The 21,759-nt window shown below is 43.5% G+C and overlaps 1 protein-coding gene and 1 long non-coding RNA gene across 2 annotated transcripts in view; one reads left to right on the top strand and one right to left on the bottom strand.

Annotated features, from left to right (window-relative positions):
• Window positions 1–21,759, bottom strand: part of LOC134220443 (UDP-glucosyltransferase 2-like) — a 90,795-nt gene that overhangs the window by 15,860 nt on the left and 53,176 nt on the right. The gene's annotated exons all lie outside the window — the stretch shown is intronic.
• LOC134220444 (uncharacterized) lies at window positions 10,300–19,202 on the top strand. The gene is made up of 4 exons (XR_009981904.1): window positions 10,300–10,735; window positions 10,816–11,060; window positions 11,137–11,324; window positions 18,872–19,202. It is a non-coding gene; the product is annotated as an uncharacterized LOC134220444 (long non-coding RNA).

The raw sequence follows: 21,759 nt of genomic DNA, 5'->3' as shown, positions 1-21,759 counted from the left end.
TAATGACGAATGCTGTAATAAGTTTGACAAGAACTGCTTCCCAACACTGAACTGAAATTTTCGTCTAAGCAAACCCTGATTTTGCGAATTTTTCCCGTTACCAACGATACACAATAATTTATTGTTTATTTTTTCATCAAAAAAAGGATTTGCGAAAGGCTAATGTTTATTTACTATGCTTCCTAACTCACCTATTATTTCAGGTATTATTGGATAATGAAGTATGCGAGAAAATATGCATACAATTTCAGATTCCATTGGTTTTAATTTAGCTTCAATCCTAATATGTCCTTGCAGTTTGAGAAGCATGTGACCAACTGTGCCCTTTATGTCACACAAAATGAGTCGGGCATATAATACAATACTTATATAGTAGAGCTTCGTGATGTCTGGTAAAAGCGATTTAGGGTCTTTGGAACCAGAATTTTGAAACAATCGATAATCTAGCTACGAAATGGTAAGTTGACATCCGGGAAGGAGCGCCTAACATAGCTCTGGTCCTCACAAGTTCCAAAACTCACGCTTCCACGGGTCTTCCGATGACAATTGATCGCCAGCTAAGGGTTGCGTACTTATCTGGTAGTGAAGCCTGGGCACTGTTGTCGTTCTGACATCAGCTAGAGTGAGAGGGTGCGTCATGTGGAGTCTGCCTAGGATGTGGTGGGGTTCGACAGTGGGCTCTGTTGAACTTCTATAAAAAGCTGCATGTGTCCCCAGGCAGGCCCTATCAAAGCGACCGTGTGCCGCTCAAAGCGCACTAGCCTAGTCCTGGTGTTGGGTGGGACTTTAAACAAATTTGACCCGACTGATCGAGCGTCTGTTCACCAAGCAGGTGCGGCTCCAACAGCGTCTGTTCTGGCATCCAGCGGCTGAGTATGAAATGCTATTCCCCGGAAGCTATACCTAAGATGGCAGCCCCATCCCGGTGGAATGGGAACCTTCACACTTAAATCAATTCACCGATTTCGGTGAATTTTGCTTCAATTCACCGAAATCTCAACAGCAGATTTGTTCGGTAATTATTTCACCAAATTTTCGGCGATTTTTCCTTTGTTCAACTGTCAAAACCACCGAAAATCTGTCAAATTTTTCACCGAACAGTTCTGCTGTTGAGATTTCGGTGAAATTTCACAGAAATCTGCGATTTATTTTAAGTGTGTTGGGCCTACAACCTACTGTTCCCGAAACATCAATTTGTTCGAGAATCCGATAATGAAAGAATACGAACTGATTTTACGGCGAAGACTCTTAGCGCGAAACAACGGACGCGAATAGGAATATGGAACGTTTTAGCCCTAGCCCAGCAGGGTAAATTGGCCCAACTTGCCAATGAGGCACGCCGCATGAAGCTTGAGATCCTGGGATATCCATCGGGACAAGTTCTGGTTTACGAGGTGAACACGCTTCCCGGCATCGCGGAGTTGGCTTCCTACTAAGCGCTCAGGCACACCCTGCGCTTATGAAGTGGGAACCTATTAGTGAAAGGATAATCGTTGCCAGATTTAGAATACGGGTCCGAAACCTTACTATAATCCAATGTTATGCGCCAACCGATGCTGCCGATCTGCAAGACAAAGAGAACTTTTACAGTCAACTCAATGCCGTCGTAGATAGAATCCCGAAGGGTGATATCAAGATCTGTTTGGGCGACTTCAATGCGAAGGTCGGATCCGACAACTTGAACCATGAGCGCATTATGGGACGCCATGGTCTCGGAGAAATGAGCGAAAACGGAGAGCTGTTCGCAGAATTTTGTGGTAATAACGACATGGTGATCGGGGAATCGCTCTTCCCTCATCGACCGGTTCACAAGGTCACGTGGGTCTCCCGTGACGGCTTTACAGAAAACCAAATCGGCCACATCTGCATCGGCCGAAAATGGAAACGAAGCCTTCTTGATGTACGGAATCAACGTAGTGCCGATATCGCGTCTGATCATCACCTCCTCATCGGTGAAATACGCCTGCGCATTGCGCGAATTCGTCGGCAGGAGGAAAGAGTTGGACGACGATTCAACACACGCCGACTGGAAGATGCCACGGTGAAACGGTCCTTCCTTGAAGAGCTGGAGACGCGTGCTGCAGATGTTCCGGAAGGTGGCAGTGTGGAAGACCAATGGACCGCCATCAAGAATGCCTTCATCACCACCAGCGAGAACAATCTGGGCGAACTACGCACCCAGAGAAAGCAATGGATCACCGATGATACCTGGAGAAAGATAGAGGAGCGAAGAGAAGCCAAAGCCGCGATAGATCGATCGAAAACCAGAGGAGCCAAAGTCTTAGCCCGTCAACGATACGCGGCTCTTTAGAAGGAAGTGAAACGCTCATGTCGACGGGACAAGCGAGCGTGGGCAGATTCTCTGCCCGACGAAGGAGAGAGAGCCGCTGCAACCGGGGACATTCGCCTCCTCTACGATATCTCACGACGCTTAAGCGGGGCAAAGATGAATGCAACAATGCCTGTGAAAGACGCGAATGATCAGTTATTGACCGATCCAACTGACCAGCTGAAACGCTGGTTCGAGCACTTCGAACAACTTTTTCAAGTGCCAGCCAGGCCATCACTACCCCGGCATGATCTGCCTAGGATCCGACGTATAACACGCGTCAATACCGAAGCTCCATCACTGCTAGAGATTCAAACAGCCATCCAAAGCATGAAATCGAATAAAGCCCCAGGGGTCGATCGCATATCAGCCGAGATGCTTAAAGCTGACCCCATGACATCCGCTCAACTACTGCATCTGGGACACCGCAACTTTCCTGGTCGGATGCAAGGTATCTTAGTGAAGATGTCCAAAAAGGGTGACCTTACTGATATGGTGATATGCATAGTAAGCTCAACGACCTTGCCAAGCGCTCCTCTTCGGCAGGTTTAGTCATCAACGTCAACAAAACCAAATAGTTGGATGTAAGCACGGTGACTCCTACCAGTTTCACAGTAGCCGGGCAACCAGTGGAGAATGTTGAAAGCTTCCAATATCTTTGTAGCCAAATGGAGTCAGACGGCGGTACCAAGATAGACATAGGCGCACGGATCAAGAAAGCAAGGGCTGCCTTTGCGAGTTTAAGCAATATCTGAAAAAACAGGCAGATAAGTGAACGCACCAAAATACGAATTTTCAACTCTAACGTGAAATCTGTGCTGTTATACGCTGGCGAAACATGGTGTGTATCAGTGGAGAACACTCAAAGGCTGCAGGTGTTCATTAATAGATGCCTGCGATATATAATTCGGGCCTGGTGGCCTCACAACTGGATCTCAAACAACGAGCTCCATCGTCGTTGTCACCAGAGGCCGACAGCAACAGAAATTCGGGATCGGAAGTGGGGCTGGGTCGGCCACACTCTACGTAGCGGCGGAAACGAAATCTGTAAACAAGCATTAGACTGGAACCCAGCGGGACATCGCAGCAGAGGCAGACCCAGAGGCTCATGTCGGCGAAGCCTCAATAAAGAAATAAAAGAAGTCGACTGAAATCAGGATGGAGATCTTTCAAGTCGGCCCTTTGCACCACCGGAGGTGTACAGGACCCATAAGTAAGTAAGTAAAGGTAACGATGTGGGCGAGTGAGATCATCTTCTTCTTCTTCTTATTGGCATTACATCCCCACACTGGGACAGAGCCGCCTAGCAGCTTAGTGTTCGTTAAGCACTTCCACAGTTATTAACTGCAAGGTTTCTAAGCCAAGTTACCATTTTTGCATTCGTATATCATGAGGCTAACACGATGATACTTTTATGCCCAGGGAAGTCGAGACTATTTCCAATCCGAAAACTGTCCGAGACCGGCACCGGGAATCGAACCCAGCCACTCTCAGCATGGTCTTGCTTTGTAGGGCCCCTAAGGAGGGCCCCGAGTGAGATCATACGCACCTTGTAACTGAAACCGACGTAAGTGTTGTGAAGATTTGCAAAGCATGTGACATTACCAATTACAGGTATTACTAGTCGCAGCGCAAAGTGGTCGGTTTTTTTAATTAGGAATTTGGATCCGAAGTGGAAGTGTACGGCTAGCTTTGTAACATGTTGTGAGGAAGTTTGATTCGGTTAATAAGTTTCGCAATTAGTTTGCCGTTTTGTTGACGAATCATTTAGTGTTGAAAGTGAATATGATTGAACAGATTCTATCATAACGGTTTTCAGACCACGACGTGGCTAACTAGCAAGCTAGGCAAATTGAAATTAATTTTTGCAATTCCTTTCGAGGAATTTGCGCAAAAGCCAAGTTTTTAAGCGGATTTTGTTCGTCTTCACTATTTTGATAATTTTATGAGTTCAGTGCGTGTTGGCTCTTGTTGCGGACAGCAGAACGATCGCGCGATTTGCCGAAATATTGTATTCTGCATTGCATGGCCGTCAGTGCCTGTTTTGTCGTGTTTCTGCTCAGTAAGCAGATAGTTCGCGCGGCCGAGTGAGTAAACAATTGCATTGGTGCGTGATCGGACGTGTTTCAGGTAGGACTTAGAACGTTCGTAAAATCCGAGTTTTTGGTTCTGTTTTTAATGTTCGGTGAATAAGTGTGCGGTTGAACGTGTTTTTTATATGATGCGAAACATTTGTAAGATCCAGGTTACTTTGTCCTCCTTTTGACGGTTCGTAAGTAAATTGATGAATATATTTTAATAATTTTTCGGCATATACTGTTATTGACAAACGCTCTATATTGTCGAATAGAGCTCCACATTATTCACCTTTATTTTCCTTCCTGAGACATCTATGAAGGTAGTATGGGTTCCCTGCATCTTCACTAGTAGATGTTGAACTAACATTCCTTCCCTTCCTTCCGTGATTGTAAGAACGTGGCCAGGTATACAACTTCTACTGTATAGGAAAAGGTACTAATTCCAAGTACCAATTTGCGACAATATACAGTAGATTGCTCAATTGAGCATTGTATAGCCACCCACAGGGCTGCAAAATGGTGGGTTGACATCAATGAAGGAGCGCCCAACAGAGCTCTGGTCCCCACAAGTCCCTCTCTCACGCTTCCACGGGTCGTCCGATGACAAAAGACCGCCAGCTAAGGGTTGTGTAGTTAGCTGGTAGTGCAGCCTGGGCACTGTTGTCCTTCTGACATCAGCTAGAGTGAGAAGGTACGCCTCGAGCGTCTGTTCACCAGGAGGTGCGGCTCAAACAGCGTCTGCCTGGTACCCAGCGGCTGATTAACGAAATGCTGTATCGCGTCAGCTATACCTAAGGTGGCAGCCCCATCATCGCGATGAAGGTAACGCGACCCCGGTAAGGTTGCTTACTGAAGCCTCTCAAATACCACGAAAAAATGGAGATAGAAGAAAAAGAGAACGTTATTTTTGGCAACCGACCCGGAAACGAAATAAGGACTATGATTGGAAACTCGGTACCTGGAATGTCAGGACCCTAAATGAACCTGGACGAGTGAGCCTTCTGGCTCGTGAACTGCAGAAGGTTGGAGTGAACGTGGCTGCTATTCAAGAAGTCCGATGGCCTAGATCCGGAGAACGTGAATTCCGAGCCGTGGACCCCACGACCAATACTGCATTCAAGTATAACATCTATCACAGCGGCAGTGAAAAAGCAGAGCATGGAGTTGGTTTCGTAGTGATGGGCAAGCAGATGAAGCGAGTGATGCGGTGGAAACCCATTAGCGAACGAATCTGTGTGTTGAGGATACGGGGCAAATTCTTCAATTACAGCATAATCAACGTTTACGCACCGACAAACGATAAATCCGACGACGTGAAGGACACGTTTTATGAATGTCTTGATAAAGCCTATGGAGAGTGCCCAAAGCATGACGTGAAAATTGTTATCGGAGACGCTAACGCTCAGGTCGATAGAGAGGACTTTTTCCGTCCCATAATCGGTAGGGAGAGCCTTCACTCCGCTACCAATGACAACGGTCTACGGCTAGTAAATTTTGCTGCTGCCAGAGGGATGGCCATCAGTAGCACCTACTTTGCACGAAAGAACATCCGAAAGCACACCTGGAGACACCCAAATGGTGAAACTTGCAACCAGATAGACCATGTTCTGGTGGATGGGCGCCATTTCTCGGATGTTATCGATGTGCGGACATTCAGAGGTCCTCTGACTCTGATCACTATCTCGTTGTCAGTAAAATTCGATCACGGTTGTCAACTGTATCGAACGAAAGATCACAGCGAACGATGTGTTACAATATCCAGCGATTGTCGGCGGAAGGAGTATCGGCTGAGTACCGCCAGAAGCTCGACGAACGGATAAATGCAATCAACGTTAGCGACAACATCAACGATCTATGGGATTCGTTCCATGGAGCGGTGAGCACAACAGCACGAGAAGTGGTAGGCACTGCACAGAGGCGACCCAGGACGGGTTGGTTCGATGTGGAGTGTCAAAGAGTGACAGACGAAAAGAACGTTGCCAGAAGCCGGATGTTGGTGTCAGGTACCCGATCGAATAGAGATCGGTACAAGGAAGCAAGAGCAGCCGAAAAACGAACCCACCGCAGGAAGAAAAAAGAGTACGAAAAACAAGTTATTAGTGAGGCGCAGGAAAAAATGGAGCAGAACGATAAGCGGAGGTTTTATGAGTCTGTCAATGGCGTGCGGAGAAAGACAGCACCATCTCCCGTCATGTGCAACGACCTACAAGGGAATTTGCAGACAGATAAAACTGAAGTGGCTGCCAGATGGAAGCAACACTTCGAGACTTTGTTGAATGGAGGAAGTGACGGTGCATCGGTGAACAGAATAAATATTAGCGACGATGGACAAGCTGTGGAGTCACCTACACTAGATGAGGTTAAAAAAGCTGTCAAAGAGCTGAAAAACAATAAGGCTGCGGGGAAGGATCAGCTCCCGGCTGAACTTCTCAAACATGGCAGTGAGCAGCTTTATGAAGTTCTGCACCATATTATGTCGAAAATATGGGAAGACGAGGAAATGCCTGCTAGCTGGTTGGACGGCCTCATTTGCCCTCTCTTTAAGAAAGGGCACAGACTGGAGTGCGCCAATTAGCGAGGAATAACCCTCCTTAATTCGGCGTACAAAATTATGTCCCGTATTCTGTTCAACAGATTGAGACCGCTTGAAGAGTCCTTCGTCGGCGAATACCAAGCGGGTTTTCGTGAGGGCCGATCAACGACGGATCAAATGTTTACCCTAAGACAAATCCTTGATAAATTCCGGGAGTACAACTTGCAGACACATCATCTGTTTATTGATTTCAAGGCGGCGTACGATTCAGTGAAACGGAATGAATTATGGCAAATTATGCTTGAACATGGTTTTCCGGCGAAACTGATACGGCTGATTCGTATAACGTTGGACGGATCGAAATCAAGTGTAAGGGTTGCGGATGAAATATCGACGTCATTTGTTACATTAGATGGATTAAAGCAGGGTGATGCACTCTCGAACCTACTGTTCAATATAGCGCTCGAGGGAGCGATTAGGAGAGCTGGTGTGCAAAGAAGCGGTACCATTATCACAAAATCGCATATGCTCCTGGGATTTGCGGACGATATCGATATTATCGGAATTGATCGCCGTGCCGTGGAAGAAGTCTTTGCGCCTTTTAAGAGGGAGACAGCGAGGATTGGACTCACGATCAATACCAGCAAAACGAAGTACATGGTCGCTGGCAATCAACGTGGGTTCATTAGTGGTGGTGGTAGCGAAATAGTGCTGGATGGTGAAAAATTTGAAGTGGTAGAAGAATTTGTGTATCTTGGAACATTAGTGACGTGCGATAATGATGTTACCCGCGAGGTGAAAAGGCGTATTGCAGCTGCAAATAGGGCTTATTACGGACTTCGTAACCAGCTTAAGTGCCGTAGTCTGCAAACGAAAACAAAACTCGCGCTGTATACTACTCTGATTCTTCCGGTGGCTTTATACGGCCATGAGACATGGACGTTAAAGGAGGCTGATCGGAGAGCGCTCGGAGTGTTTGAGCGTAAGGTGCTGCGGACAATACTCGGCGGTAAACAGGAGAACGGTATCTGGCGGCGTCGCATGAATCACGAATTGTACCAGGTGTACAAAGGGCTGGATATTATTAAGCTTATACAACACGGCAGACTACGGTGAGCTGGTCACGTTGTTCGTATGCCGGAAGAACGTCAAGCGAAGATAATATTTAGTAGGGAACCCGGAAGAGGCCGCAGGCTTCGTGGAAGGCCGCGTACCCGATGGCTTTTTGCAGTTGAAGACGACCTGAGGGCGCTCAATGTTCAGGGCGACTGGAAGCGATTAGCCCAGGATCGAGTCCAGTGGAGAAGGATACTCCATTCGGCGTAGGTTCATCGAAGAGCTGTAGCCCATCAAGTAAGTAAGTATAGCCACCCACGATTTGTGCAATCACATATGCTATGCTATTTCACTATTTTGATAATGTTATGATGACTCCACCGGAATAAACCGTTACAAGGTATATTTTGAAAAATATCCAACAGAAATTCCGAAAAACTTACCGTGAATATTCCGAAAATTTCCTATAGAAATATGGATCAATATCTTGCAGAACTTGTAAAGAATTTCTCACGAATAATTTCCTTGCGAATTTCAAAGAGATTTAAAAGAATTCTCGAAATTTCTAAGTAGTTCTAGTTCTCATTAATAATTGGGAAATAATTTGTCAAATTATTTCCCAATTATTAATATCAAATAAAAATGTAAAAATCAACGGCGGCGGCACACAGGTTTTGCACTAAAAGTACTTTCTCAGTCGATCGCATTTTTTTAAATCAATTCATGTAGTTGGTTTGTGCCATATCCTAACCAGTATATGGAAGGCGGATTCCTACCAAGGTAAGCATTAACGATCACGATATCATCAGACCATGTCCTTCGCAAACTTAGACAAGCTATTATCAAGTTCAGGGGCACATTACTATAGGGTTTTGCCGATTTTCATACACTCAAAATAATTTGTACGTAATATCCCAAGTAACAATTCTGTGACCGTTGGGTTTTATATGAATTTTAATAAGGTTTTATTATGGAAATAATTAAAGCCTTTTGTTTTATGGTGGTCATAAACAATGCTAACGAACAAAGGTTTTATATCACTCTTGAGATATCCATAAAACACTTATAAACCATGTTTTAAAACTAAACTTTTTGATAGCTTTGAAGTTTTAATAATAGTTTTATTATTGCTTTCAAATGCGTCATAAAACCACTTTGGATCACTGCTTTAAAACTACTCAACGTGAATCGATTTATTCGCCATGTTGAATTTGGAAAGCAGTGTTGCTGTAAAACTTATAATTTGGTTAGTATATTTTTACCGACATAATGTGAATGACATGTGTTTCTGATAAACTTAAGATGCTTCTAATTTCCCAAATTAAAAAAAAATAACTTAAAAACGACAAGTAAAAAATCCCCTGGTCATACGAATCTCCGGTGCTATCCAATAATACCAAACTTTGTCAAAAACAATTCGATTTCTGTCAATAGTAATTTTGTTCTATGAGCAGGGTGATTTGAAAATTATTGAACTATAACTCTTATGTTAGTTTTGATTTTGATTTGGGAAATGAGACACATAAATATAAAATGCTGTTAAATATATGCACTTAATTGAATTGCGGCTTTTCATGAAGAATCATTTTAATTCACGATGATTTCGAGTTTCTGGTTTCTAAAAAAGGGAAGGAAGAAATAATTTTTGTATTTTTCCTCATGCACATGTCCTCCTGGTTAAAGAGTTTGCCCTTGTAACATACACACATATTTAATTGCTACAAATTACACCAAAAATACGAATTGGTAATGTTCCATATATTCGTAGGTTCACTAATTTCAGGAAATTACTAGCATTCGTAGATTTCTTATACGGATCCGCAAATCCAACGAGAGCTTTAGTTTCCACAGATTTGGCATCGTTGCCCGTAGGATGAAAAAGTGCTTCCCGCCTCAGCCACTAGGCTGCATATTATCGAACCCAAGGCCATCTATTGTGGGGAAGTGTAATCATGACAAAGTTTTATAACAAGTTTAAAACGGTCATGAAATAACCAAGGAGAATTATTAAGGTTATCACAAAAGCCATTGAGCTATTTATCACCAGATTTTTTGTTTTCATAAAAAGGAATGTCGCCATGTTGAATAAATGATCAACGTCATAGCCGCGATTGAAAAAAACATCAATTACCATCAAATAGACTATTCCTTAGTGGAATTAAATTATTTCTGAGGTTTTTTGATAGAAGCACGGTTACTTTAGAACAAACTATTTGAAATTGAAATATTTTGAGCAGTTTTGATAATTATTTAATTTCCTATTTTCATGTGATTATTCGATAATTCCGAGGCGCGTTGATTTTAAGCTTCACAGCAAAAAATAATGTAATGTGCATCGATGTAATCATAGCGATTTACTAAAAAACACGATGTAACCGAAAATTTGTTATACAAAATAACGTTGATTCAATGTAATACTACACCACTCTATGAATTACACAAAATCTAAATCATCATTTCTCTTTACGTATAACTTGTGTAATATTAAATACCAACATAAATTAATATTACATACAAATAAATGCAACCCATCGATTCTATAATGTATTGTGTTTTATCACACAGAATGGATGTAATTTCACATTCATTAAAATTGAAATTTACAATCTCGCAACACTGCCTACACTGACGTGCTGCATGCATCAAAGTAAATAGTTGGTGCGCCATGTTTGTTTCGAGGTTTCGAGCCTCGAGCTCTGTTTGAGCAAAAGTTTTTTTCCTTTTCATTTATAAATTATTGTAAGTATATTTATTGTTGTGAAAAAACTAAAATATCAAACTAAATCTATTCCGACATCCCATTCCGGATCATCTTTCAGTGCCCTTTCACCGACTCCAGCCTCAACAATAACAACTGCTCTGCCATGCCCTACTCCAGCTGCTTAAAATCACCGCACATTCAACACCCTGTTCGTCTTCAAACTGTGCAGGCTGGACCGGGGGGGAACCACTTCCTCTAGGGCTACATGTTGCATGAAGCCGATGAAGCATTTGCCTTGCCAATCCAACTTTGTTGCGGTCACCGAAGTGCTCGGCCTGATAATGCATCTGGCAGTCGACAATTGTAAGTATATTGTTAAAAAAAACTATTAAAATATTAAACTATCTTTTTCGACATATTATTCCGAAACATTTTCCAGTGCCCGTCGCTCGTCTACCACGGCTTACCAGTTCTTTCATCACGCAGGTCATCGTCGAAACCAAATCGCTGGCCGTGCCCCGTGCCCTGTCTCAGCGCTCAGGTAACGCTACCAAACTGTAGGCGGTTCTTTCGTAGGGGATTGATAGAATCATGTTGCTGAAGTGCGGAAGTTGCCAACGCTGCAATGTAAGTAAATAATCAGGGTTGATTTTTTATCCATTCGGCTTTCCGACGGGAATCGTTTCGGGATCATGGCGGAAATCCTGAGAATCAGTCTGGAATTCTGACGGGAATACTTCTGGGATTCCGACAAGAAACCTTTCAGGATTGCGACGGGATTTTTTTTTTTCAAGATTCCGATGGGAATCCTTTCCGGATTCCGATTAATAATGCGGAATCAAGATTAATGGCCACTTTGAACTGGAAAACTATAAAACAACCAGAGACATATAGAAAGACGGGATTTTTTAGAAACATTCTTGAAGGAATGCCAAAGGAAAATAAATAGAACGGGAATTCTTTTCGGAATTTCTTTCAGGAGTCCGACGGGAATCCTCTAATAATTCCGACAACTGGTTATTGTTAAAAAGAAATAAACAATTACAATTACAAGAACCCTTTCGGGACTTCGACGGGAATTCTTTCAGGATCCTCGAATGAACCCTTTCAAGGCTTCGACATGAATTCTTTCGAGATTCCAACGGAAATCCTTTCGGAATTTCGACTGAAAACGTTTCAGAATTTTGAAGGGAATTATTTCAAAATTCCGACGAAAACACTGTCGGGATTTCAACAGGAATTCTGACAAGGATATTTTCATAATTATGACGGGGATACTTACGAGATTACTACGGGAATCCTTTCGGGATTCCAACGGGAATCCTTTCGGGATTCCGACGGAAATCCTTTCGGGATTCCGACGGGAATCCTATCGGGACTCCGACGGGAATCCTATCGGGATTCCGACGGGAATCCTTTCGGCATTCCGACGGGAATCCTTTCGGGATACCGACGGGAATCCTTTCGGGATTCCGACGGGAATCCTTTCGGGATTCCGACGGGAATCCTTTCGGGATTCCGACGGGAATCCTTTCGGGATTCCGACGGGAATCCTTTCGGGATTCCGACGGGAATCCTTTCGGGCTTCCGACGGGAATCCTTTCGGGGTTCCGACGGGAATCCTTTCCTTGATTCCGACATGAATTCTTTCATGATTCCGATGGGAATCCTTTCGGGATTCCGACGGGAATCCTTTCGGGATTCCGACGGGAATCCTTTCGGGATTCCGACGGGAATCCTTTCGGGATTCCGACGGAAATCCTTTCGGGATTCCGACGGGAATCCTTTCCTTGATTCCGACATGAATTCTTTCATGATTCCGATGGGAATCCTTTCATGATTCCGACATGAATCCTTTCGAGATTCCGACATGAATCCTTTCGGGATTCCGACGGAAGTCCTTTCGGAATTTGGACAGGAATCCTTTAGGGATTCCAAAGGGAATCCTTTAGGGATTCCAAAGGGAATCCTTTAGGGATTCCAAAGGGAATCCTTTAGGGATTCCAAAGGGAATCCTTTAGGGATTCCAAAGGGAATCCTTTAGGGATTCCAAAGGGAATCCTTTAGGGATTCCAAAGGGAATCCTTTAGGGATTCCAAAGGAAATCCTTTAGGATTCAAAGGGAATCCTTTAGGGATTCAAAGGGAATCCTTTAGGATTCCAAAGGGAATCCTTTAGATTCCAAAGGAATCCTTTAGGGATTCCAAAGGAATCCTTTAGGATTCCAAAGGAATCCTTTAGATTCCAAAGGAATCCTTTAGATTCCAAAGGAATCCTTTAGGGATTCCAAAGGGAATACTTTAGGATTCCAAAGGAATCCTTTAGGGATTCCAAAGGAATCCTTTAGATTCCAAAGGGAATCCTCTAGGGATTCCAAAGGAATCCTTTAGATTCCAAAGGGAATCCTTTAGGGATTCCAAAGGGAATCCTTTAGGGATTCCAAAGATTCCAAAGGGAATCCTTTAGGGATTCCAAAGGGAATCCTTTAGGGATTCCAAAGGGAATCCTTTAGGGATTCCAAAGGGAATCCTTTAGGGATTCCAAAGGGAATCCTTTAGGGATTCCAAAGGGAATCCTTTAGGGATTTCAAAGGGAATCCTCTAGGGATTTCAAAGAGAATCCTCTAGGGATTTCAAATTGAATCCTTTAGGGATTCCAAAGGGAATCTTTTAGGGATTACAAAGGGAATCCTTTAGGGATTCCAAAGGGAATCCTTTAGGGAATCCTTTAGGGATTCCAAAAGAAATAATTTAAGATTTCAAAATTAATCTATTAGATGCTTTGCATAGTAAACACTGCGTGCGATGTGACGAGACGCGACTCGCGGAAAAGAATAACAATTTTTATCCTTGAACTGTTAAATTATACTGCCACGTCGAGTGGTTGCGTCTACTCTGGCTCCACCTGGAGGGAATCCTTTTCGGATCACGAAAAGGGAATCTTTCTCGTACTCGGAAGGGAATGCATCTCGGACTATGAAGGGAGTGCACCTTGGATCTCGAAGGGAATCCTTCACACTTAGTTTTTATTTCTGCAGCTCGGCAAAAATCCGCACAGCCGTGCGACAGCAAAATAAAAAACTGATATTCCGGCAAAAATGATGTTTGTTAGCTGATTTTCGGCAAATTATTTGCTGATTTTCAGCAATTTTGACAGAAATCTCGGCAAAAAACATGTTTGCTGAGGCACTGCTGTGCGAATCTCGGTAAAAGTTGACTATTTTGCTGAGATCCCGGTACAAAGTTTTGAGTGTGTTCTCTTATCTCAAAGGCAATTCCTGAAGGATTCTCGTTAAAATCGCTGAAGAATTTGCATCGAAATCCTTGAAGCATTTCCGTCGGAATCACTAATTAATTTTCATCGGAAACCCTAAAAGATTCTTGTCGGAATCCCTAATCCCTTGAGGTATTGCTTTGGAATCCCTGGTGGAATCACTTTGGAATTCTCAAACGATTCTCTTTAGAATTTCTTACAAATTCCCTTTGTGATCTCTGAAGCATTTTCTTTGGAATCTCGACAGTGTAATTTAACAGTTAAATGATAAAAATTGTTATTCTTTTCCGTGAGTCGTGTCTCGTCGCCTCGCACACTGCGTTTACTCTGGCGAGCATCTAAAGGATTCCCTGAAAGATTCCTTTTGGAATCCCTGAAGAATTCCCTAGAGGATTCCTTTCGGAATTCCTAAGGGATGGCCTTTAGAATTTCTGAAGAATTGCCTTTGGAATCCCTAAATGATTACCTCTGGAATGCTCAAAGGATTCCCTCTGGAATCCATAGAGGATTCCCTCTAGAATCCCTAGAGGATTCCCTCTGGAATCCCTGGAGGATTCCCTCTGAAATCCCTGGAGGATTCCCTCTGAAATCCCTGGAGGATTCCCTCTGGAATCCCTGGAGGATTCCCTCTGCACATCTGGAGGATTCCCTCTGGAATCCCTGGAGGATTCCCTCTGGAATCCCTAGAGGATTCCCTCTGGAATCCCTGGAGGATTCCCTCTGGAATCCCTGGAGGATTCCCTCTGGAATCCCTGGAGGATTCCCTCTGGAATCCCTGGAGGATTCCCTCTGGAATCCCTGGAGGATTCCCTCTGGAATCCCTGGAGGATTCCTTTGAATCCCTGAAGGATTCCTCTGGAATCCTGGAGGATTCCCTCCGGAATCCCGGGAGGATTCCCTCTGGAATCCCGGGAGGATTCCCTCTGGAATCCCGGGAGGATTCCCTCTGGAATCCCTGGAGGATTCCCTCTGGAATCCCTGGAGGATTCCCTCTGGAATCCCTGGAGGATGCCCTCTGGAATCCCTGGAGGATTCCCTCTGGAATCCTTGTAGGGTTCTCTCTGGAATCCCTAGAGGATTCCCACTGGAATCTCTAGAGGATTCCCTCTGGAATCTCTAGAGGATTCCCTCTGGAATCTCTAGAGGATTCCCTCTGGAATCCCTAGAGGATTCCCTCTGGAATCTCTAGAGGTTTCCCTCTGGAATCCCTAGAGGATTCCCTCTGGAATCCCTACAGGATTCCCCCTGGAACCCCTACAGGATTCCCTCTAGAATCCCCAAAGGATTCCCTCTAGAATCCCCAAAAGATTCCCTCTGGTATCCCCAAAGGAGTCCTTTAATCCTTTTCAGATCACGAAGGGAATCCTCGTACTCCGAAGGAAATGCATCTCGGACTATGAAGGGAGTGCACCTTGGATACCAAAGGGGATCTTTCTCGGATCCCGAAGAAAATCCTCGGATCCCGAAGGGAATCCTTCTCGGACTCTGAAAAGAATGCATCTCGAACTATAAAGGGAATGCACCTCGGATCCCGAAAAAAAAAAATCTCGGGTCTCGAATGAAATCTCTAAAGGATTCTCGTTAAAATCGCTGAAGAATTTGCATCGAAATCCTTGAAGCATTTCCGTCGGAATCACTAAAAGATTTTCATGAGAAACCCTAAAAGATTTTTGTCGGAATCTCTAATGCTTGAGGAATTGCTTTAGAATCCCTGAAGAAATCACTTTGGTATTCCTAAAGGATTCTCTTTGGAATTTGTTACAAATTCCCTTTGGGATCTCTGAAAGATTTCCTTTGGAATCTCGACAGTGTAATGTAACAGTTCAATGATAAAAATTGTTATTCTTATTAAATTGTTATTAAATGTTATTAAATTGTTATTAATCCCTAAAGGATTCCCTAGAGGATTCCTTTCGGAATTCCTAAGGATGGCCTTTAGAATTCCTAAAGGGTTCCCTCTGGAATCCCCAAAGGATTCCCTCTGGAATCCCCAAAGGATTCCCTCTGGAATCCCCAAAGGATTCCCTCTGGAATCCCCAAAGGATTCACTCTGGAATCCCCAAAGGATTCCCTCTGGAATCCCCAAAGGATTCCCTCTGGAATCCCCAAAGGATTCCCTCTGGAATCCCCATAGGATTCTCTCTGAAATCCCCAAAGGATTCTCTCTGGAATCCCCAAAGGATTCCCTCTGGAATCCCCAAAGGATTCTCTCTGGAATCCCCAAAGGATTCCCTCTGGAATCCCCTAAGGGTTCCCTCTGGAATCCCCAAAGGGCTCCCTCTGGAATCCCCAAAGGGTTCCCTCTGGAATCCCCAAAGGGTTCCCTCTGGAATCCCCAAAGGATTCCCTCTGGAATCTCTAAAGGAATCCCTGAAGGATTCTCTCTTTATTCCCTGAAGGATTCTCTCTGGAATCCCTGAAGGATTCCCTGTGGAATCCCTAAAGGATTCCTTCTCCAAGTAACCAAAAGTTCCTTTAATAGAACATTTTTCGCTTAATCAGCTTCACAGAGCTGCCTCTGGAATCTTGGGTGGAATCCCCAAAGGATTCCCTCTGGAATCCCTGAAGGATTCCATCTGGAATCCCTGAAGGATTCCATCTGGAATCCCTGAAGGATTCCATCTGGAATCCCCAAAGGATTCCCTCTGGAATCCCAAAGGATTCCCTCTGGAATCCCCAAAGGATTCCCTCTGGAATCCCCAAAGGATTCCCTCTGGAATCCCCAAAGGATTCCCTCTGGAATCCCCAAAGGATTCCCTCTGGAATCCCCAAAGGATTCCCTCTGGAATCCCCAAAGGATTCCCTCTGGAATCCCCAAAGGATTCCCTCTGGAATCCCCAAAGGATTCCCTCTGGAATCCCCAAAGGATTCCCTCTGGAATCCCCAAAGGATTCCTTCAGGAATCCCCAAAGGATTCCCTCAGGAATCCCCAAAGGATTCCCTCAGGAATCCCCAAAGGATCCCCTCAGGAATCCCCAAAGGATTCCCTCTGGAATCCCCAAAGGATTCCCTCTGGAATCCCCAAAGGATTCCCTCTGGAATCCCCAAAGGATTCCCTCTGGAATCCCCAAAGGATTCCCTCTGGAATCCCCAAAGGATTCCCTCTGGAATCCCCAAAGGTTTCCCTCTGGAATCCCCAAAGGATTCCCCCCGGGAATCCCCAAAGGATTCCCTCTGGAATCCCAAAGCGATTCCCTCTGGAATCCCTGAGCGATTACCTCTGGAATCCCTAAGCGATTCCCTCTGGAATCCCTAAAGGATTCCTTCTGAAATCCCTAAAGGATTTCCTTTGGAATCCCCAAAGGATTCCTCTGGAATCCCCAAAGGATTCCCTCTGGAATCCCCAAAGATTCCTCTGGAATCCCCAAAGGATTCCCTCTGGAATCCCCAAAGGATTCCTCTGGAATCCCAAAGGATTCCCTCTGGAATCCCCAAAGGATTCCTCTGGAATCCCCAAAGGATTCCTCTGGAATCCCCAAAGGATTCCCTCTGGAATCCCCAAAGGATTCCTCTGGAATCCCCAAAGGATTCCCTCTGGAATCCCCAAAGGATTCCCTCTGGAATCCCAAAGGATTCCTCTGGAATCCCCAAAGGATTCCTCTGGAATCCCCAAAGGATTCCTCTGGAATCCCCAAAGGATTCCTCTGGAATCCCCAAAGGATTCCTCTGGAATCCCAAAGGATTCCCCCTGGAATCCCCAAAGGATTCCCCCGGGAATCCCCAAAGGGTTCCCTCTGGAATCCCCAAAGGATTCCCTCTGGAATCCCCAAAGGATTCCCTCTGGAATCCCCAAAGGATTCCCTCTGGAATCCCCAAAGGATTCCCTCTGGAATCCCCAAAGGATTCCCTCTGGAATCCCCAAAGGATTCCCTCTGGAATCCCCAAAGGATTCCCTCTGGAATCCCCAAAGGATTCCCTCTGGAATCCCCAAAGGATTCCCTCTGGAATCCCCAAAGGATTCCCTCTGGAATCCCCAAAAGGATTCCCTCTGGAATCGCCAAAGGATTCCCTCTGGATTCGCCAAAGGATTCCCTCTGGAATCCCTAAAGGATTCCCTCTGGAATCCCCAAAGGATTCTCTCTGGAATCCCCAAAGGATTTCCTCTGGAATCTCCAAAGGATTCCCTCTGGAATCCCCAAAGGGTTCCCTCTGGAATCCCCAAAGGGTTCCCTCTGGAATCCCCAAAGGATTCACTCTGGAATCCCCAAAGGATTCCCTCTGAAATCCCCAAAGGATTCCCTCTGGAATCCTTACAGGATTCCTTCTAGGATCCCCAAAGGACTCCCTCTGGAATCTCTAAAGAAATCCCTGAAGGATTCTCTCTTTATTCCCTGAAGGATTCTCTCTGGAATCCCTGAAGGATTCCCTCTGGAATCCCTAAAGGATTCCTTCTCCAAGTAACCAAAAGTTCCCTCTGGAATCTTGGGTAGAATCCCTAAAGGATTCCCTCTGGAATCCCTAAATGATTCCCTCTGGAATCCCTAAAGGATTCCCTCTGGAATCTTTAGACGAATCCCGGCAGAATCTCTGAAGAATGTGCGTCAAAATTCTAGAAGTATTCCCGTCGAACTCCTTGAAGGATTCCAGTAAGAATGTCTGAAGGATTATTGTCGGAAAGCCTGAAGGATAAGTGTCGGAATATCTGAAATATTGATTCTAAGATTCTTCTGGTCTTCTGGAAAAATCCATTGTAAGCCTAGACAAGATAAGAAATTTCCTCGGATTTCCAAAAGGTTTTTTTTTTTAAATATCAGAAATTCGGAATTCTAGAATGATTTCTTTCGGCACCTTACGACACGATTCTTTTCTGATTCTTGTTCTTTTCTATAAATTATCTCCAATGAACCATTTTAAATAAGCCGCTCTTCACCAGCCATATTAAAATATGTTTCGTTTTTCAGTGTTTGACGACATCTAACGGTACCGACTTTTTGTACCGCTCCGGAACTGGAGAATTTCAATTGAGCAGCCACTCACCTTCGGCCATACACTGGATCCAAAGTTTGTTCGATTACGCTGCTGAATATTGCCGTTAGATGGACGAACGGTCAGGACAACAAATCATAATTTATGATCATCGACAGTGAAATTTACCATTCTACAATCTGCGCACCATGCCGCTTCTGCTAAATGAAAAAAATAGGTTTAAATCGGCATAAATCGTATTATGTTTTGTTTAAATTCCGATAGAAATAACATGAATAATTAAATAACAATTTAAATGCAAATGTTATGTTGTATTATATATACAAAAACGGCACATACCGCACTATGAAAACCGAAAAACTCAAGAGCTCCATTCAACGCCATGCATTTTGGATGGTTTTACATCACAATCGTTTACATCGCTTCAATTACATCATCTTATTGATTACATCGATAGAAATTACGTCGCTCCTGTTTATTACACAGCAAGCTCTCTAGTACATCGTACGATGTAATATTAAACAATCGATGGACTCAACGGGTTGCAGCGATTTCGATGTAATATTCAACAACTTTTTTTGCTGTGTTCTACAACCTCAATATTCACGATAAATTTGGTTGCGCATGTCATTCTGATGTATGAACTACTTAAAAAATGCTTCATTTTCAACATCAACCATTAAAAGTAAAATCAGAAGCATCATTTTTCACACATCAGTTTTACATAGGGTACATTGTTGTCTAATGAAAATAAAAACAATGGCACTGGAACGACAATAAATATAATCCATAAATTGAAAAAGTTTTATTGTTACTCTTATGATGGTCATGATAACCTCTTATAGAGTATCAACAAATTCAATACAATGTTTTATTGCAGTTTTATTGCTACTCTTAATACGGTTTTTATAACTTCTTCTAGATTGGTCCATTAGGCCGGAAGGCTATCTTAATGATGTTATGAAGAGGTTTTGGTGGAGTTATTAGTTTTATTAGCAACTGGTCATGAAAACCTCTTACAGAGCATGATAAATCTTAAAATGTTACTTGGGATATAAATATACACTAATACAATAATGTGATTAGCAAACTACGCACTTGTGATTTATTTGTTCGACTAATAAAAATCATTTTGCGATGATGAAATATTTGTGCCGCTTGTGATCATGATATATATTACACTAATTTATTATAAGTGCGTCCTGGGATAGTGGATGGTTATGTGCGCACATATAAATTCTAATATTAAAATATATAGATTTTCTATTTATATTAGGAACGACCAGGGTAGATAACGAAAAATCCCTCTGTTTTGGATTTTCTGGTCATAGAATTTATAAAGCGGAGTGATTCTACAACATCCGACGTTTCGACCCTTGGTTTGGGCCTTCTTCAGGGAGGTCTACAAGATTTTTATTTAACTATTTAATTTTATGTTGGCATACATTTTTGCCTTTCTCGTATACTAAGTATACGGTAAAGGCTATATGATCGCTCCAAAAACAAACTTTTTATAGAAGGCCCGGAGACCCATAGTGTTATATACCAATCGACTCAGTTCGACGAATTGAGGTGATGTCTGTGTGTGTGTGTGTGTGTGTGTGTGTGTGTGTATGTGTGTGTGTGTGTGCGCACAAAACGACGCAAAAAATGTCACTCATTTTTCGGGCACTTATCCTCAACCGATTTGCTTGCAACAAATTGCATTCGACGCAGAATCCTTTCCCATTGTTTCCTATTGAAAATTGGCCAGGTCGGACTATGGGATCGGAAGTTATGGCCAAAATACAAATTGATACGTAAAAACCGCGTAAAAAATGCCACTCATTTTTCGGGCACTTATCCTCAACCGATTTGCTCGCAACAAATTACATTCGACGCAGAATCCTTTCCCATTGTTTCCTATTGAGAATTGGCCAGGTCGGACTATGGGATCGGACGTTATGGCCAAAATACAAATTTATACGTAAAAATCGCGTAAAAAATGTCACTCATTTCTCGAGCACTTATCCTCAACCGATTTGCTCGCAACAAATTGCATTCGACGCAGAATCCTTTCCCATTGTTTCTTATTGAAAATTGGCCAGGTCGGACTATGGGATCGGAAGTTATGGCCAAAATACAAATTTATACGTAAAAATCGCATAAAAAATGTCACTCATTTTTCGAGCACTTATCCTCAACCAATTTGCTCGCAACAAATTGCATTCGACGCAGAATCCTTTCCCATTGTTTCCTATTGAAAATTGGCCAGGTCGGACTATGGGATCGGAAATTATGGCCAAAATACAAATTTATACGTAAAAATCGCGTAAAAAATGTCACTCATTTTTCGGGCACTTATCCTCAACCGATTTGCTTGCAACAAATTATATTCAACGCAGAATCCTTTCCCATTGTTTCCTATTGAAAATTGGCCAGGTCGGACTATGGGATCGGAAGTTATGGCCAAAATACAAATTTATACGTAAAAACCGCGTAAAAAATGTCACTCATTTTTCGGGCACTTATCCTCAACCGATTTGCTTGCAACAAATTGCATTCGACGCAGAATCCTTTCCCATTGTTTCCTATTGAAAATTGGCCAGGTCGGACTATGGGATCGGAAGTTATGGCCAAAATACAAATTTATACGTAAAAACCGCGTAAAAAATGTCACTCATTTTTCGGGCACTTATCCTCAACCGATTTGCTCGCAACAAATTACATTCGACGCAGAATCCTTTCCCATTGTTTCCTATTGAGAATTGGCCAGGTCGGACTATGGGATCGGAAGTTATGGCCAAAATACAAATTTATACGTAAAAATCGCGTAACAAATGTCACTCATTTTTCGGGCACTTATCCTCAACCGATTTGCTCG

This window comes from Armigeres subalbatus, chromosome 3 (genome assembly GCF_024139115.2).
Source record: "Armigeres subalbatus isolate Guangzhou_Male chromosome 3, GZ_Asu_2, whole genome shotgun sequence".
In the NCBI taxonomy this organism is placed as follows: domain Eukaryota; kingdom Metazoa; phylum Arthropoda; class Insecta; order Diptera; family Culicidae; genus Armigeres; species Armigeres subalbatus.
The sequence above is the reverse complement of the archived record's forward strand: the minus strand, read 5'-3'. Positions and strand labels throughout refer to the sequence as shown.